The 19,158-nt window shown below is 42.5% G+C and overlaps 1 pseudogene; it reads left to right on the forward strand.

Moving 5' to 3' along the window:
- The first annotated feature begins 2,235 nt into the window (after positions 1 to 2,235).
- On the forward strand, positions 2,236 to 3,416 carry LOC103667308 (annotated as a pseudogene).
- Positions 3,417 to 19,158: the final 15,742 nt, after the last annotated feature.

Consider the following 19,158-nt stretch of genomic DNA (forward strand, 5'->3'; position numbering starts at 1 on the left):
AGTTTCAAATGACTAATACAGTCACACTGAAATGCAGGGAAGGGGAACTAACTCAAGCCAAATAACTTAAAAATATAATTTTTTAAAAACTATATACTCTCAGACTAAAGAAAAAATGAACTATAAAACCAACAATGGCAGGCTTTTGTCTTTGTTTTGTTTGTTTTTTGTAGCAATTCTAAACTTTCTGTGTATTCTGGGATTGGGTAAATAATAAAAATATTATGGACAATGGGATTCAAATTTCTCACTGAGAGAAAAGAGTTACAAATAGGGAAAGAGAGACGAGTAGAATATATCCTATAGTACTGGATTAGAATTGGACAAGATAGTATCAACTCATGGCTTTTAATAATAGATAAATATGGATGTGTGTATATATGTAAATAATTTTTTTAGCTCTGTCCACTGAGAAAGCTCAGAAGCAATGATACCCCAGGAGCAATAAGCACACCTAGGACCCAGGTCATGGTTTCTAAATTCTGTTTGCTACTGAAAGGAACCAGGGCTCCTTGGAGAATTGGCTGATTCCAGAGCTAGAGCTGGGAAAGAATAAGATGAACCTCATATTATGCCTCATATTAAGGTACTAAGTTAGAAAGAGCTCAAAGAATGATGGGATATATCCAAATGATAAAGAGCCATACTGAAAGGTCTCCTACCAGCCAAATCTGGGACAATTAAGCATAAAAATAAAAAATGACAGCAATGTATTTTAACCCATGGAATAAAATAAAAATATGTAAACATATAAATAAGTAAGAAAAGTGGGAGAAGGGAAAGTAAGTCTTTACAGTAGAATGTCAGCTAATAAATGTAGAAGGATTGATGGGATTAGAAAATCACTATTTGGGGCGCCCGGGTGGCACAGCGGTTAAGTGTCTGCCTTAGGCTCAGGGCGTGATCCCAGCGCTATGGGATCGGGCCCCACATCAGGCTCCTCCGCTATGAGCCTGCGTCTTCCTCTCCCACTCCCCCTGCTTGTGTTCCCTCTCTCGCTGGCTGTCTCTATCTCTGTCAAATAAATAAATAAAATCTTTAAAAAAAAAAAGAAAATCACTATTTGGCAACCATCATAGTAATAATTGAATCATTAATGGATGGTAAAGCTAGTGGGTGAAATTTGGATGAGAAACAGGATATTTACATTGTCACAAAGTATGTTCTCACAAGATATTTATTAATTACAAAGAGAAAAGTAGTAAATTTTATAATGGTAAATATGAATGGGAAATCTTGGTGAGAGGTAGACAGGAATATTTTTGTACTGTTTTTACACCTTTTCTGTAAGTTTGAAATTATATAAAAATTAAAAATTAAAAAGAAATGGTAATTAAAGGACTTCCAAGGAATTTCCTAAGCTACAGCAAGACAAAAAGTCTCATCAATGTATAGCGAGTTAATTCTGCCTGCCTTCTTAGAAGAATAGCTTATGGGAAGCCATCATTTGGGGAGAAGGGAGTGGTGGGAGGTCAAAAACCTTACTAGATGTTTCCTTGAACAAAATTTTTAAAAAATATTTTTTAAAGATTTTATTATTTTTTTAAGTAGCCTCTACCTACACTTAACGTGGGGCTCGAAATCACAACCCCGAGATCAAGAGTTGCATGCTCTACTGACTGAGCCAGCCAGGCGTTCCTAAAAATGTTTTGTTTTTGAAAAGATGTAAGCCTGTTGGAAAAGAGTTTTTTTTTTTAAGATTTTTTATTTATGTATTTGACAGAGATAGAGACAGCCAGCGAGAGAGGGAACACAAGCAGGGGGAGTGGGAGAGGAAGAAGCAGGCTCATAGCAGAGGAGCCTGATGTGGGGCTTGATCCCATAACGCCAGGATCACTCCCTGAGCCGAAGGCAGACGCTTAACCGCTGTGCCACCCAGGTGTCCCGGAAAAGAGTTTTTGATAGGAATTTTCAAAACTCCCTGTTACGTACCAGGGACAAATTCTGTTTCTAGTTGTTAAAAAACAAAAAACAAAAACAAAAACAAAAAAACAGTTGGATGAAGATTTCAATCCAGGAGACCTAAAAATCAAAGAAATCAAACAATAAAGAAATGGAGTAATTTCTGTTCTCCTCCCAGATAGTAAATTTAAATAGAAACTTACGATTATTACAGCAGTTATAAAGTCTTCATGTGACTGATGCTATTTTTTCCCTATTACATGGAAATAAATATAAGATCATGGAAAAGAACTGTCCTGGGAAGAGGGGACCCCGAGGGCCTGAGGAGCCAATTGCACCTCCCAGTGGTTTGAACTTTGAGCCTCTTGGAGTCCTGATGAACAATGTCACTTTCCTCAGGTTTATGACACTTGAAACTTCAACGGTCGGAGGTTCATGCACTTTGGGACTGGTCAACACTGTGCAGAGTTCAAAGTACCGAGAGACAAGTGATCAAAATGGCTTCCAAAGGGAAGACAGAGACAAGCAAATAAAAGCAGGATTTAGAAGAACAGTTGGATGGACTAATGCCGCAATTACAGGACTTGGAGGAAGGCAGAGAGGGACTTGTTACAGATGACTATGAAGAAACCAAAAAGGAAACTCTGGAGCAACTAAGCGAATTTAATGATTCACTGAAAAAACTATGCTTGGAAATATGACTTCGGTAGATGAGCTAAGTTGAATGCAACTAGCTAACCAGGCAGCTATCAGCCAGGCCTTTCAAACCCTGGAGGTTATCAGATTACCTGCAAAGAAACCACCAGGTCAGCTTCGGACAAGGTTAGCAGAGATGGGTAGAGATCTCATGGTGGGAACGCTGGAAAGACGCCTCTATACTCAACAGAAAGCGGAGATACTAACAGCTGTCAGGACACTTGGAGAGAAGCTGACTGCAGATGACGAGGCCTTCCTGTCAGCAAATGCAGCTGCTCTGCTCAGCCAGTTTGAGAAAGTCTCTACAGACCTTGGCTCTGGAGACAAGTTTCTTGCATTGGCAAGCTCTGAGGTTGAAAAAGCAGGAAGTGACATGGTGTGGAAACGTGGCACATGGAGCACATTCTTGCTGCAAATGGCCATTTGTCTTCTAGGGATTTGGAATCATTGCAAAGAAATCAAGAGACTCTTGAAATGCACTGATAACCTAAGAAAAGGTGACAGAAAAATATACTTGTGGCTTCTGGTTATACCCTTCCTCACTGAGCTTTGTGTAGGGCTGCCTGCCTGAGTGATCCTAGACTTGTGGGAATGAGGGACCCTTTGGGCCTTATTCGTTATGTCTGTGGGTTTGAGAGAAAACAGAAAACAGTTTCTCTGCCTGTTTCTATTAATCCTCCTTGTTCTTTTTGTTTGTTTTATTTTTTTTAATTCATTTGCTGTTCAATGTTTATTTGGGGGCTTATTTTCCACAGGAAATAGAATTTAGGTGTGATATGAGAATCAACATTGGTTTGATTCATGTTCTTTTTTTTAAATTTTTTAATAATATTTTTTATTATATTATGTTAGGATGAAGCAGGCTCCCAGCAGAGGAGCCTGACATGGGGCTTGATCCCAGGACTCCGGGATCACGCCCTGGGCCGAAGGCAGACGCTTAACGACTGCGCCACCCAGGTGCCCCTGCTTGTTTTTTTTTTTTTAAGATTTTATTTATTTATTTGAGAGAAAGCACAAGCGGGGGCAGAGGGAGAGGGAGAGGCAGACTCCCTACTGAGCAGGGAGCCTGACGTGGGGCTCAATCCCGGGACCCTGAGATCATGACCTGAGCAGAAGGCAGGTGCTTAACCGACTGAGCCACCCAGACGCCCCAATCCTCCTTGTTTTTAAGTGCTGATAATAAATGAAAAGATGTGAACTAAAAGAAAAAAGAAAGAAAGAAAGAAAGAAAGAAAGAAAGAAAGAAAGAAAGAAAGAAAAAAGAAAAGAAGAAAGGACCATCCTGGTAACCTGGTAATGAGGTGATAATACTACTACTGTGACATCTTTTTGTCAAAATCTTTGTCAAAAAAATCATTTTTTAAAAAATATTTTATTTTTTTTTAAGTAATCTCTACATCCAATATGGGGTTTGAATTCATGACCCTGAGATCAAGAGTCACATGCTCTACCAACTAAGCCATCCTGGCACCCCCTCCAGATACTATTCTAAATATTGTTCATATATTTATCCTTTTAATCTCACTGCAACCCTGTGTATCAGACACTATTATTAGACTCAGTTTACAATTGAGAAAATCAAGGTTCTCACACTTTCTTGATTAACTGTGGTCTTAATGTCTCAGTAATTTTTTCATGGTAACTCACACCAAAAGAAATACTTAATAATCCCATTCATAAGTTGTTAGATCCAAATACCTTTTTTTCTTTTTCTTTTTTTTTGAGAGAGAGCATGTGTGAGCAGGGGAAGGGGTAGAGGGAGAGAGAGAGAGAGAGAATCTTAAGCAAGCTCCACGCTCAGTAAGGTGCCTGATGTGGGGCTTAATCTCAGGACCCTGAGATTATGACCTGAGCTGAAATCAACAGTTGGATATTCAACCAACTGAGGACCCAGGTGACCTGTTAGGTCCAAATATCTTAACATATATTTATGATTTCACAATTTAGTAGCCATTAAAAACAGAAACTGGAAGAGCAAATAGTATTCTTATTTCATTTTTAAATAGTCAAATTACTTGCTAATGGGATGTGTGAGCCTGTTGGGGCTGCACAACTTCAGAGCTCAGATTAGACACGGCCACACTCATTTCCACCTCCGTACTGATACTCATGCAGTACTCGATTTCATCAGGGCAACTGCAGGAAACCCAGCTTTGCAAAGACATGACATCATCGGAACCGTGATCTACCTCATACTAGACAGTCACATAATTTCTTTTTTTTTTTAAGATTTTATTTTTTTTTAAAGATTTTATTTATTTATTTGACAGAGATAGACAGCCAGTGAGAGAGGGAACACAAGCAGGGGGAGTGGGAGAGGAAGAAGCAGCTCGCAGTGGAGGAGCCTGATGTGGAGCTCGATCCCAGAACGCCGGGATCACGCCCTGAGCTGAAGGCAGACGCTTAACCGCTGTGCCACCCAGGTGCCCCAAGATTTTATTTTTAAGTAATCTCTACACCCAACATGGGGCTTGAATTTACAACCCCGAGATCAGGAGTCACATGCTCTGCCGACTGAGCCAGCTGGCCACCCCTTTTTTAAACTTCCTTAAAAAAAAAAAAAAGAAGAAGTTCACATAATTTCTTTTTTTTTTTTAAAGATTTATTTATTGGGGCGCCTGGGTGGCTCAGTCAACTAAGCATCTGCCTTTGGCTCAGGTCATGGGATCGAGCCCCACATTGGGCTCCCTGCTCAGTGGGGAGCCTGCTTCTCCCTCTCCCTCTGCCTGCTGCCCCCCTGCTTGTGCTCTCTTTCTCTCTCTGTCTCTGTCAAATAAATAAAATCTTAAAAAAACCCAGTAAGTATCACACTCAGTGGGGAAAAACTGAGAGATTTCCCCCTAACATCAGGAACAAGACAAGGATGTCCAGTCTCAGCACTGTCATTCAACATAGTACTAGAAGTCCTAGCCACAGCAATCAAACAGCAAAAAGAAATATAAGGCATCCAAACTGGTAAGGAAGAAGTAAAACTTTCACTATTTGCAGATGACATGATACTATACGTAGAAAACCCTGAAAGGCTCCACCAAAAAGCTACTAGAACTGATAAGTGAATTCAGTAAAGTCATAGGATATAAAATCAATATACAGAAATCTGCTGCATTTCTATACACTAATAATGAAGCAACAGAAAGAGAAATTAAGAAAAAATCCCATTTACACTTGCACCAAAAATAATAAGATACCTAGGAATAAACCTAACCAAAGAGGTGAAAGACCTCTGTTCTGAAAACTATAAAACATTGGTGAAAGAAACTGAAGATGATGCAAAGAAATGGAAGGCTATTCCATGTTCATGGATTGGAAGAACACATATTGTTAAAATGTCTATACTACCCAAAGCAATCTACAGATTTAATGTAATCCCTATCAAAATACCAACGCACTTTTCACAGAACTAGAACAAACAATGCTAAAATTTGTATGGAACCACAAAAGACCCTGAATAGCTAAAGCTATTTTGAAAAAGCAAAGCCAAGCCAGAGGTATCACAATTCCAGACTTCAAGTTATATTACAAAGCTGTAATAATCAGAACAGTATGGTGCTGGCACAAAAATAGACACATAGATCAATGGAATGGAATAGAAAATTTAGAAATAAACCCACAATTATATAATCAATTAATCTCTGACAAAGCAGGAAAGAATATCCAAAGGGAAAAGACAGTCTCTTCTACAAATGGTGTTGGGAAAACTGATCAGCTACATGCGAAAGAATGGAACTAGGCCACTTTCTTTCACCGTGCACAAAAATAAACTCAAAATGGATTAAAGACCTACATGTGAGACCTGAAACCAGAAAAATCCTAGAAGAGAGCATAGGCAGCAATGTCTCTGATATTGGCCATAGCAACATTTTTTCTAGGTATGTCTCCTGAGGCAAGGGAAATAAAAGCAAAAATAAACTATTAGGACTACATCAAAATAAAAAACTTCTGCACAGTGAAGGAAACAGTCAACAAAACTAAAAGGCAACCTATAGGGGCGCCTGGGTAGCGCAGCGGTTAAGCATCTGCCTTCGGCTCAGGGCATGATCCCGGTGTTCCGGGATCGAGTCCCACATCGGGCTCCTCGGCTGGGAGCCTGCTTCTTCCTCTCCCACTCCCCCTGCTTGTGTTCCCTCTCTCGCTGGCTGTCTCTCTGTCTTAAAAAAAAAAAAGGCAACCTATGGAATGGAAGAAGATATTTGCAAATGACATATCCAATTAAAGATTAGTATCTAAAATATATAAAGAACTTATTCAACTCAACACCCCAAAAACAAATAATCCAATTAAAAAATGGGCAGAAGGCATGAATAGACATTTCTCCAAAGAAGATATCCACATGGCCAACAGACACATGAGAAAATGTTCAACATCACTCATCATCAGGGAAATGCAAATCAAAACCACAGTGAGATATCAACTCACACCTGTCAGAATGGCTAAAATCAAAAACACAAGAAACAAGTGTTGGTGAGGATGTGGAGAAAAAGGAACCCTCTTGCACTGTTGGTGGGAATGCAAACTGGTGCAGCCACTGTGGAAAGTAGTATGGGGGTTCCTCAAAAAATTAAAATAGAATTGCCTACCCTTAAATCCTGTAATCACACTACTGAGTATTTACCCCCAAAATACAAAAACATTTGGAGAGGATGTGGAGAAAGGGGAACCCTCTTACACTGTTGGTGGGAGTGCAAGTTGGTACAGCCACTTTGGAAAACAGTGTGGAGGTTCCTCAAAAAGTTAAAAATAGAGCTACCCTATGACCCAGCAATTGCACTACTGGGTATTTACCCCAAAGATACAGATGTAGTGAAAAGAAGGGGCACATGCACCCCAATGTTCACAGCGGCAATGTCCACAATAGCCAAACTGTGGAAGGAGCCGAGATGCCCTTCAACAGATAAATGGATAAAGAAGATGTGGTCCATATATACAATGGAATATTACTCAGCCATCAGAAAGAACGATTACCCAACATTTGCAGCAACACAGATGGAACTGGAGGAGATTATGCTAAGTGAAATAAGTCAAGCAGAGAAAGGCCATTATCATATGGTTTCACTCATTTATGGAACATAAGAAATAGCAGGGAGATCATTAGGAGAGGGAAAATGAAGGGGGGATAACAGAAGGGGAGATGAACCATGAGAGACTATGGACTCAGGGAAACAAACTGAGGGTTTTAGAGGGGAGGAGGGTGGGGGGATGGGCTAGCCCGGTGGTGGGTATTAAGGAGGGCACGTACTGCACGGAGCACTGGGTATTATACGCAAACAATGAATCATGGAACACTACATCAAAAACTAAGGATGTACTGTATGGTGACTAACATATCATCATCATAATAAAAGAAACATTAATTCAAAGAGATACATACACCTCTATGTTTATAGGAGCATTATTTACAATAGCGGAAGTATGGGAGCAGCTCAAATGTCCATTGATGGATGAATGGAGAACGGATAAAGATGATGGGATATATATATAATGGAATATTATTCGGCCATAAAAAGAATGAAATCTTGACATTTGCAACCACATGGATGGAGCTAGAGAATATTATGCTCAGTGAAATAAGTCAGTCAGAGAAAGACAAATACCATATGATTTCACTCATATGTGGAATTTAAGAAAGAAAACAAAGGGGGCGCCTGGGTGGTGCAGTCGTTAAGCGTCTGCCTTTGGCTCAGGGCGTGATCCCGGCGTTATGGGATCGAGCCCCACATCAGGCTCCTCTGCTATGAGCCTGCTTCTTCCTCTCCCACTCCCCCTGCTTGTGTTCCCTCTTTCGCTGGCTGTCTCTATCTCTGTCAAATAAATAAATAAAATCTTAAAAAAAAAAAAAAGAAAGAAAACAAAGAAGCAAAGGGAAAAAAAGAGAGAGAGAGAGAGAAACCAAGAAACAGACTCTTAACTACAGAGAACAAACATGGTTACCAGAGCGGAGGTGGGTGGGGGATGGGTGAAGTAGGTGATGGGGATTAAGGAGTGCACTTGTCGTGATGAGCACTGGCTATCTATGGAATTATTGAATTTCTATATTGTACACCTTAAAAAATATAACACTGTATGTTAACTATATTGGAATTAAAAGAATAAAAATAAATAAATAAATAAAATATTCTATGTTGCCCCATAGACTTGCTGCTATGGCGCTCTGTGGTGCCTCAGGACCCAGTTGGAGAACTGTGGATCTAACACAGAATTATTTCAGTTTGAGATACAAAACTCTTGAGGAAAAATAAAACTCAGATTGTCATATTTGATATTACTTAATTTGTGTGAATGTTAACAAATTGCATAAAAAGGATTTTTATTCATTCATTTATTTATATATTTTTTAAAGTGTTTATTCATTTTAGAGAGAGAGAGAGCATGTGTGAGCAAGGTGGGGGCAGCAGGAGAGAGAGGGGGAGAGAAGCAGACTCTGTGCTGAGCTTGAAGCCCGCCACAGGGCTTGATCTCAGGACCCTGAGATCATGACCCAAGCCAAAATCAAGAGTTGGATGCTTAACCAACTGAGCCACCCAGGTGCCCCAAAAGTTATCATTTTAAAAATCTTGCTCTCCATGTATCTTTTATTTATTTGTTTGTTTCCATGTATCTTTTATTTTTTATTTTTAAATTTTTAAAAAGATTATTTATTTATTTATTTGAGAGAGAGCAAGAACGAGCAGAGGGAGGGGTGGAGGGAGACGGACAAGCAGACTCCCCGCTGAGCCTGACAAGGGGCTTGATTCTAGGATCCTGGGATCATGACCTGAGCCAAAGGCAGACACTTAACTGGATGAGCCACCCAGGTGCCCCTCCATGTATCTTTTAAATGTATGTCTCTTATTTTGTTTTGTCTAATTGCTTTGGGATAGACTCCTATTTTGCAGATGACAAAACAGAAACGCAATCATCTGGAATGAACAATGAAATGTTACACCTTATAAGTCAAAGGTAAATCATTGCATTTAAGGAGTGGGAAGCAAGGACAGTCCTTGATAAACACTTCAGCTGATAATACATTTTCAGCCGATATACATATTTAAAAAATACTTTACACCACCAAGTGCATAGGGTGAACTCTAGGAACTTTGCAAGTTTAGGTGAACTTCTGTTTTAAGCAAATTTATTATTGAAAATTCGAATGTTCTAAACCAGTAAAAGAGTGGCTTGTTTGTTTTACAAAAGAATATTATTTGAGACTCCTTGGTGCATTTTTTTTAAGAGAGGGAAAGAGGATGGGGCAGAGGGAGAGAGAGAGAATCTTAAGCTGACGGAGGGGCTTGATCTCACAGCCCTGAGATCATGACCTGAGCCAAAATCAAGAGTCAGACACTTACCCAACTGAGCCACCCAGGCACCCTGACATTCCTTGGTGCATTTAAAGTATGATGTGGTTCCCTGAACTTAAGATGTCCTCTAACTTTTTTGAACACGTTATTTTAGAAAATATCTTGTTCACATTGCATTTTGAGTTTCGTCTTGAGGAGGACAGGAAGCAAAACATTCATCTCCTAATTGTGTACAAAGGGAAAATGAGGCACAGAGAGAGTTTACCATCACACAGTAAGAAATTAGAGGGCATCACCTACTTATTTGGGTTACAAAAACTCATGTAGGGCGTGTTAGTCTCTAACCATCAGTTCTTTTCACAATAAGGCGATGATATACGACAATCAAAAAATTAAAAATGCCCATTTTTACAACGATTCTGTATTAAACTTTGTGTATGTGGTTTTGCTCAGGAATTTAACTCTCAATTCTACTGACTGTGCAACATAGTCAAAATAATGCCAGCATATGGTATCCCACGGGTGATGTGATTGACATAGGCTTAATGACAGACGGGGGAAATGCTCACTGCTAGTTTACTCCTATAGCCATGATAAAGGGTTTACTTCGATGAGTGTGACATCAGCGTGTATTACTAACATGAAGAACCAAGAAAGTTTTGCTTTACTTGGCCATCATCATTTTGACAGCAGATTGACTCAACAAACCTGGGGTTCCCAGAGCATTGAGGAAAACAACTCTGAAGCATCTTTGCAAAGTTATTCTGAGACTGAGATCTTCCTGGGGGCCTCTGTTATTCTAATTACGGGGAAATTACAGAGCATTGCCTTCCATAGCCAGTCTGCTGCATGTCGCCCCTTTCTTTTCACTGCTCAGACTGAGTACCTGGGATTCTTTTGGAGAGAAATAAAGGCATTTCCCTGGGTCCTTGGGAAAAGCAGGGAAACCTAAGATAATCCAATGGAGAAGGCGTCTTTTATAGATCCGAATGCTAGACCTATTGTCGTTCAGGTGTCTTGAACAATTGTCTTCAGGACTGTGAGCCATAGCTCCCTATCCAAAGCTTCGTTTAAATGCCATGATGAATTGGTTGCAAAAAGAGGATGGGGAGGAATGTGAAAGGGTTTGTATAACAAAGAACCATAAATCATCTCTAGTGCAGTGGGCCCTTATCATTCAGCCTGTGGGCTTCTTGTCAGAGGAGCTGCGGGGAGAAAGAGAAGAGGGACAGGGTCTTCCCACTACGGGGCGGCAGCATCCTCCAAACCAGGAAAGCCACTTACCCCCACCCAAATCCTTCCTGAGGTTATTCATTTATTCCCTTAGGGAATGAATGATAGGGACAGGGAAATCTCCAGCGAGCAAGCGTGTACTGTACTGCAAGGCCCCACCCTAGACGCTGCTGGGGTGGGAGGAGGAAGGTGGGGGGGAAGTGGTACCGAGACGAATAAGATACAGGACCTGCCTTAGTGCTTATTAGACATGCCTACGGCAAGGACTCTGTCTGCCCCTTCAGCATAAACAGCGGGACGTAACTAGGGTGTGCCTCGCTTTATGAAACGCACGGATTTCTGAGCCTTACCGGCGTTAAAGTGAATTTCCATCCAGCGATTCTCCTCTACATTCTCCATAAAGCCGTCCGTGGTCCTCTCGGTTGGAATTAGTTTCCTCCTTCCTCACATTCCTGTCGTCCTCTCTTTACGTACACACCATATCTTCGTCAGCAGGCCTTTTGGAGGCAACCGTCCTAGGGCAGAAAGTAGAAAGAGCCTGGGCCTGGAGCCAAACGGGCTCAAGATAGAATCCCAGCCCCACGACTTATTAGCCGTGTGCCATCTGGATCAGTTTCTCTGTCTCTCTAAGCCTCAGTTTCCTCCTCTGTAAAATGGGAATAAAAATAGTTTCTATGTTTAGAACTTGGTGACGATGAAACGAGATACGGTATGTCTGTATTTAGAAAAGCGACCAGAATATACTAAGAAGCGTTCAGGAGTTGTTAGTCAGGAGTGCCAGGTGCTTCACAGGTGGGGAAACCAAAGCTCATACAGCTTGAATGACTTAGCTACATCATAACCGGGAGGAAGCGTAGCTCTGCTCTCTCACCTTCCTTTCCCGCCATCTGCGAGTCCTACAACCCCGAACAAATAATTTCATTTTTCTCAGCCTGCATTTCTTTATTTGCACAATGAAGACGATGGTGGCTTATAACATCTGCCTCCCTGCTTATATTATGGGAATTAAAGAAGATGACGGATGTAAAGTGATTGGCATATGCGATGCTCTCAGAAAACTGGAAGCCGCTACTTTTACCAAAAGTCACCCAGGTGACAAGTGGCAGGACCTGGATTTAAATGCAATGGGTCTGACTGCCCCAAACTTGGCCTTTTCTAATAAACTCACCACCAGCTCCCTTGCTCTCTGAGCTAGAATTCTAAAGAATTAGCAGATGCAATTAACACTTAGAAGGCTTTTCTCAAGCGCAATAAAAGTAGCTCATTTTCCTCTTTTGATGACTACTTTACCTCATCTCACAAAGAGGTCTTCACACACCCATAATCTTGCACTAGGCTTTCCTGTCTTAATCAACTATATATGATACACAGAAATTGTATATATATATATATATTTTTCCCCCCCAACCTCATAGAAAAATAGCCGACATCTCAAAGGAACACACTGTTGACTTCCCAACTGACAGAAATCTTCAAAACACTTGCCTTTGAAAGAAATCCTCCTCCCAGGGGAAAGCATTACAGGGACTCTCTTTGCGAGGAGGAACAGGATTAAACCTCAAGCGTGTGGAATGAAATCCCAGCAAAAAGGAAAAGCAAGAGCTTGCCCTCTTCCTCCCCGCAAGCCCAGCCGTGCCGTACTGCCCCTCCCCACCCCCAGGACGGTGAGAGCCCAGCCTAGGGTCAAGGAGTGGTGACCAGGTTAGCAACAAGGGCCACAGAGGGAGGAAGACAAAGGAACAGCATGTGGAAAGGGCTGGCTGAATGCCTGAGCATGTTTCTTTGCTGAAAGAGAATGGCCGACAACGGCTCAAACTGGGAGAGGGAAGGGTGGAGGGGAAGAGGACAGCTAATGGATGGGGTGGCCCAGCAGGGGTCAGAGGTCATGAGGGCAGTCAGTGAACTAATTGGCCACTCTGTGCATATTCACTTTCTGCTTCTAGCCTACAGCTGGGCCTTGAGAGAAAGCCCTGCGGTTGAGGCGAGCTTTATTTATCCCCCAAGATTTGAAGCCAACTGGTGAAAAGCAGGTGAAACCAAAAAGTGAGATCGGGACACCCTTCTTTTTTTTTTTTTTTGACTCTAGGATCAGTTGACCAGGAACAGCCTTCTGCAAAGGAAAATGCTAGATTCTATTTCATTTGATCATTCATTCATTCATTCATTCACGTATCCCTTCTCCTAATCTCCATATGTTAACTAGAGGCCCTAGGACACATTCCAGATGGGAAAGGATGTAGACACCTAGAGCTTAGAACCCAGATTATCAGAGTGAGGCCTGGCTTTAGGGATCATCCCATACTGCTCTGTTTCACACTTCAGGAAATGGGGAGAGCAGTTTGCTCAGACCCACAGAGAAGTAGCAAAAGGAGGAGCACAGCCCCAGCCTTCTCACTCTGTTCAGCGATTTTTCTAGCACACTCTTCTCAGAAACACATTAACTTTGAAAACTTGTACAGACGGGTTTGGCTAACAGCTCAGCCTCTCGCCAGACAGCCTGGGCTGGAATGCTGGCAACCAGCTCCGAGGCCTTCGGATAGTTACGTAACCCTTCCAAAGCGTCAGTCTGCTCATCTGTAGAAAACCAGGGTTATTATGTGGATTAAATGAGGCAAATGCATGTAAAGGGAGCACGTGCTGCACTAAATGTTAACTATTACTATTACTACTGCTATGGCTTCAGAGCCTGGGAGAGAGCGGGCACAATGCACACCAGCCCTGTCTTCCCCTGTCGTCTCCATGGGCAACCGTTCTGACGTGAAAATCCTCATTCCCCCTCAGTTAAGAGACCTCGTGAGGATCGGAGGGAAACTAGGGAGTCCTGTCTGGACTTTCCGCAGACAGAGCTGTCCAAATTTGGAACGAGCTGACTTGCCATGAGTAAGTCAATACATGCAAAGGGCTGAGAACAGCGCCAGGCACACGGGCAGCACTCACTCAAGTTCGCTAGCCGTTGTTACTGGTACTGTCACCGGGAGGCAGAAGCTCTTTGTCATCGCGGAGGGCCAAGTGTAAGACTGGCTTACGTTGTCAGGGAGCATCACAGATGGGAAGGAGGGTTGGCCAAGATGAGACCTGAGCTTTGTGATTTTTTCTTTGTAGTTTTTTTGCCTACCTCTTCCCAGAGTTCCGAAGCAGCCCATCGCTCTGGTACCATTACGTGTGGATTCTGGAACAGGTAAAAAGATGAAAATACAAAAAGAGATGTGGACCTTCTACAAACATGGGCTCTCCAACCCCACCTGGGGCTTTACATTAGGGACATGTGGGGTCACAGAGTGGAGACGTGAGCATCAGCCCAAAATTTATTTATTTTTTTCCCTTTTTTAAAAAAAAATTAAATTCAACTTACCTAAGAAATCCTGCCCTACTCCAAGGCCACAAAACTATTCTCTGATATTTTCTTCCAGGAGTTTTAAAATTTTCCTTTTCCACATCACATCCTTTAAGTTGCTCTTTATATACAGTGTAAGAGAGGAAGACAATTTTAATTTTATTTTTCCATATTGATAATCAATTGTTCTAGCACCATTTATTGATTGTCCATAATTTTCCCAGTGATCTGCGATGCCATTGCTGTAATATACCAAATTCTTAAATGTGTGGGTCTGTTTCTGAGCTTCCTATTCCATTTCACTGGAGTTACTTTTCTCTCACTGTGTCAGAATCACACTGTTTTAATTACTATAGCCTTATTAAAAAATTTCATTTGTGGTAAAGCAAATGCCTCCTTTTCCTTCTTCAAAATTGTCTTTACTATTCTTGGGTCTTTTCTATCACATTTTAAGATTAGCTTGAATGTTTCTTATACATAGATATGGCCAAGTTGAGATTGTTATTAGAACTATATTGAATTTGTAGAGTAATTTGGGATTTAAAAAATAATATTGGGTATTCCATCCATGAACATGGTATATTACTCTATTTATTTAGACCTTCTGACTGTCAATCAAGTTTTATAATTTCTCCATTTGAATGAACACTTCTTTTATTAGATCCATTGCTAAAACCTATATATCTTTTAGTTTTTGTGGATATGGTGACAGAAACTCTTAAAGATTATGCTTTCTAACTAGTTTTTGCAGGCATATAAGAATGCTTTTGATTTTTTGATATGGTGAGTCTAAATTCAGCAACCTTGCACAATTCTTGTAATCATTACCATAATTGGTCTATAAATTCTCTTGGATTCCCTATGAAGACAATTACATTGTCAACAAATAGCAATTTTGTTTTTTCCTTTCTAATCATACCTTTTATTTCTTTTCTTGCCTTATGGTATTGCCTGGAATAGCCAGTAAAATATGGATGAAGGTAGTGAAAGCTGATAGCTGTTAAAGGAACATGTCATCTTAACTCTGATATGTCACCAGAACTACAATAGGCTCTGGAGCTATGCTGTGCCTGAAGGTCTGTACCAGCAAAATGTATGTGCCTTTGGTATTTGAGAATAGGTATTTTTATTCTCATTTAATAGATGAAGAAACAGGAACTCAAAGAGGTAAATAACTTGCTTAAGACCACATAGATAATAAGTGGAAGATTCAAACCAGAATCTTCCGATTCACAGTCTAATACTATTTCCATGATTCCAAACTTCCTTCTGGCTATCTGTGCCAACGTGTCACCTTTCTCAGACTACATATTGCATTTTAAAAGGATATTTCAGAACAAACAATGGTTTTACCCAGTTAGATGACTCTAATAGTGGAAGTGTTAGACAGATGTTGTTTTCCCTAAACAGAAGACTTGTCCTATTGATAACTTAAAAACAACAACAACAACAAAAAAAATACAACTCACAGACTCTTAGGGTTGAATGGCTTCTTATCTTTTCCAACCTCCTATTTAATGTAGTTATCCCTATACCACATCCCTGAGAGATCATCCTTCAGCCTTTACCTACTGCTAGGGTAGACTTACTTCATTGACAAAACAGTTGAATAATTGTCATGTGGTTCCACAATTTGCCCACAATCTGGTCCAGAGAGTAATGCATTTTCTCCCTACATTACATCTCTTCAGGTATTTGTTCTCCTTAGATCTTCCCTGTGAGACTACTCATCTCTAGGATGTTCGCTATTGTCTACGTGAGATAATTTCCAGACTTTTCACCATTCTGAATATTCTCCTTTCAGTGCTTTCCAGTTGGTCAATGTGCCTCTTGAAAGTGATGCCCAGACTTTAAGGTGTGGTCTGATTGCAAATAAGTGGGGCTCTTGTGTCACATGATAGGGACACAGTCACTTCTATTGATGCACTCTAGATTTTTGTCTTCTTGGCAACTATGGTACATTGCTGACTTAAATTTAGGGTTAACTCTTCAGCTTTTTTCCCCGTTCCATCCCCTGTACCCTTTCCTGCAGCACTTCGGAGTTCTCTAGGTCAGGGCGAGGTCTGTGCGGAGGCAACTAGGACAGAAATCTACTCTGTTACAGGAACAAAAGGGGAAGCACCTTCAGGTTGGAGGCTGCCAACAGGTTACCAGGAAACACCTGATTAGTCAGGGGTAGGTGAAGTCACTTGGGGCTGCTGTCCTGGGACAGGATAAAACTTAAATTTCAGAGCATTGGTACTTTGAGATTTTAGCTATAGAGTTTAAATGTCTTACGTGAAACCAGAAATCTCATGATTTTTAAAACCTTCTTAAGAGATGTTAGAAGAACTCCAGGAAGGGAAGGGACAGCAGGATTCAGAGTTCTTTGCTCAGCTTTATACCACCTGGTTTAGTGGGGTTACCATCCATCCATCCTCCTAGCTGATGAACACAAATGAATTTCAGGGCATTCCTTTGAGCCAGAAATCCTCACTGCCCAAATCTCCCTTGCTCCTGTCCTGTTCACAAACCCATACTTAAAAATCAATAACCATGTTCCTTGTCTCCACCAAATGTTTGTAATTTTGCCTAGACAGTATTTACAAGGACAGCATTGTGTGACTCCAGTGTTGACAATACGATAATAAAAATTGCAAACATGAGATGGCACTTAGTATGGGCCATCCATTTTCTAAGTACTTGATACACATTGACTCATTTTGTCTTGGCAATAGTCCTTTGTGGTAGAGACTATTATCATTGTTTTACAGGTGAGGAAACCGAGGCACAGAGATTAAGTGCCTGCCCAAGGTCATGCAGCTGAAAGTGGTGTGTGCGATTGGACCCTGGAGCCCCGCTGTGGTGTCTGGGCTCTAAACCACTGTGGGTTCTGCGTCTCTAAACTGGGAAGGGAGCTGCCGTGGATGCCCCATGTGTGGGACCTGCAGCCCCAGACCTGGGTTCCTGCCCCCATTGGTTCCTCCACCAAATAATTTCCTCCTGTTATAATCACCAGCAACATTCCTTTCCAAGGGTAGAATCTTCCAGTAGGCTTCAGCCCCTTTATAGATGAAGAAATGTAAGATCCAAGTGTTAAATCATGTCCTCAGGGTCATGCAAGGAGTAAGTGACAGAATTAGGATGTGAACCCAGCTCTGGGTGACTCTAGTGTCCGCACACCCTCCCTTACACTACAGTGCGTCTACTGTGGGGCCATCTCTCCAGAAACAGCCTAGACACTCTCAGTATCCTTGTCTGTGCGGGATGGAGAATGGGGGGGGGGGCATTCGTCAGGGAAAAAATCATCATTGTCATCGTCATTACCAAAAAGTCTCGTTAAAGGTCTAACTGTGTGCTGGATGCTACAATCTGGGAAGACTCCTCACGCCTCTTTGAGGGTCCCTGAAAATATGCGTGTTTCATCATTGACCTGGCAGAAGTAAGTTGAAGGGTAAGTAAGGCCTCTGTAAGTCCCAAAATACGTTTCTCCATTTCTTGAGCTGATTGGCTGGATTAATTTCCTGCTTCTCATATACCATTCTCTGCTCTTGCATTCAGATCAAGCATGTTTGTGTTCAGAATGTGAGTCAGGGGCATGACCCCTAGAGAACCACAGGCTGGTGTCTGGGATCACAGGGCTACGCACATTCCCGTGCACACATATGTGTATGGACACACGTATACCTGGCATGGACAAGCACACACTATACCACCACGTTCAGGGGGAGTGGTTCCTGGAACCAAGGGTCGCCTTCAAGGAGCAGCTAGTGCATGGGGTCGTGGTGTCCATTCCCGGTACATTCGTGTGGCCGGTTATACCATCCTATGGCGGGGTGGAGCCTGCCCTCTCTGAACTGAGTCCTGGCTGGGGCAGTCCTTCCAGAGGTCTATCCAGTGCCCTGGGGACGCAGTTCCTATCAGGACTTCTCAACACATGCCCTGGTCTGGGACTGGCAGGGCAGGCCGGCAGGAACGCCCACCTCACAGCCCCCTATGACAGGGTCCTGTGCTCTCGGCTGCTCCCCCCGCCCCGCCCCCCAGCCAGCAGTCATCTTGCAACAATGGAGGGATGCTTTCTTAGGTCAAAAGGGAAAGCACTGATGCTCTGTGGCCAGGCAAACAAGCCGCCGGCTTTGAAGTCCCAGGGGGGATGTGCTCAGGCTGGAGTTGGGGGGTATGAAGGAGCGGCCGCAAGCCTCCCCGAAGCCTGGCTGTGTTTGTCTCGGGGGGAGTGGGAGGAGGGAGGCATACTTTGGCGGGGGGGGTTCTTCAGAGGGCTATTTTCAAGTCCTGCTGAGCCTGCGGTCCCGCTTAGGGGCTGCATGCAGACTGGGGGTGAGTCCGGCAGAGGCCTGCCATGGAAGTCCCCCCCCACTTCGGGGTGCTCTACTGGGGTGCGGTCCAGGGCAAACTGCGGAGCGTGCTGCTTCCCTTGGGCCATATTCTTATTCAGGTGGCATCAGGTAAGAATGAACGGCAGGGAAGACTGGCATCGAAGGCAGCACTGGTGCCCTTAGCGTCCACGGCCCGCCCTTCCCACTTGCAGTGTCTCCTTCTCCCCTTCTCTCCTCGACCAGCAAAGCAGCACAAGGTGGGCCGTTTGCCTTTCCCCAGGGACAGCTCTCTGTGCTCCTGCCTCCGAAACTACAGGTATGACCCGAGACACGGCCCACCTGCCCCCTCCCCCAATAAAATGCACTGGGTGAGGACCTCGGGGGTGGGGGAGAAACTTCTGGA

This window comes from Ursus maritimus, unplaced genomic scaffold (assembly GCF_017311325.1).
Source record: "Ursus maritimus isolate PB19 unplaced genomic scaffold, ASM1731132v1 scaffold_24, whole genome shotgun sequence".
Taxonomy (NCBI): domain Eukaryota; kingdom Metazoa; phylum Chordata; class Mammalia; order Carnivora; family Ursidae; genus Ursus; species Ursus maritimus.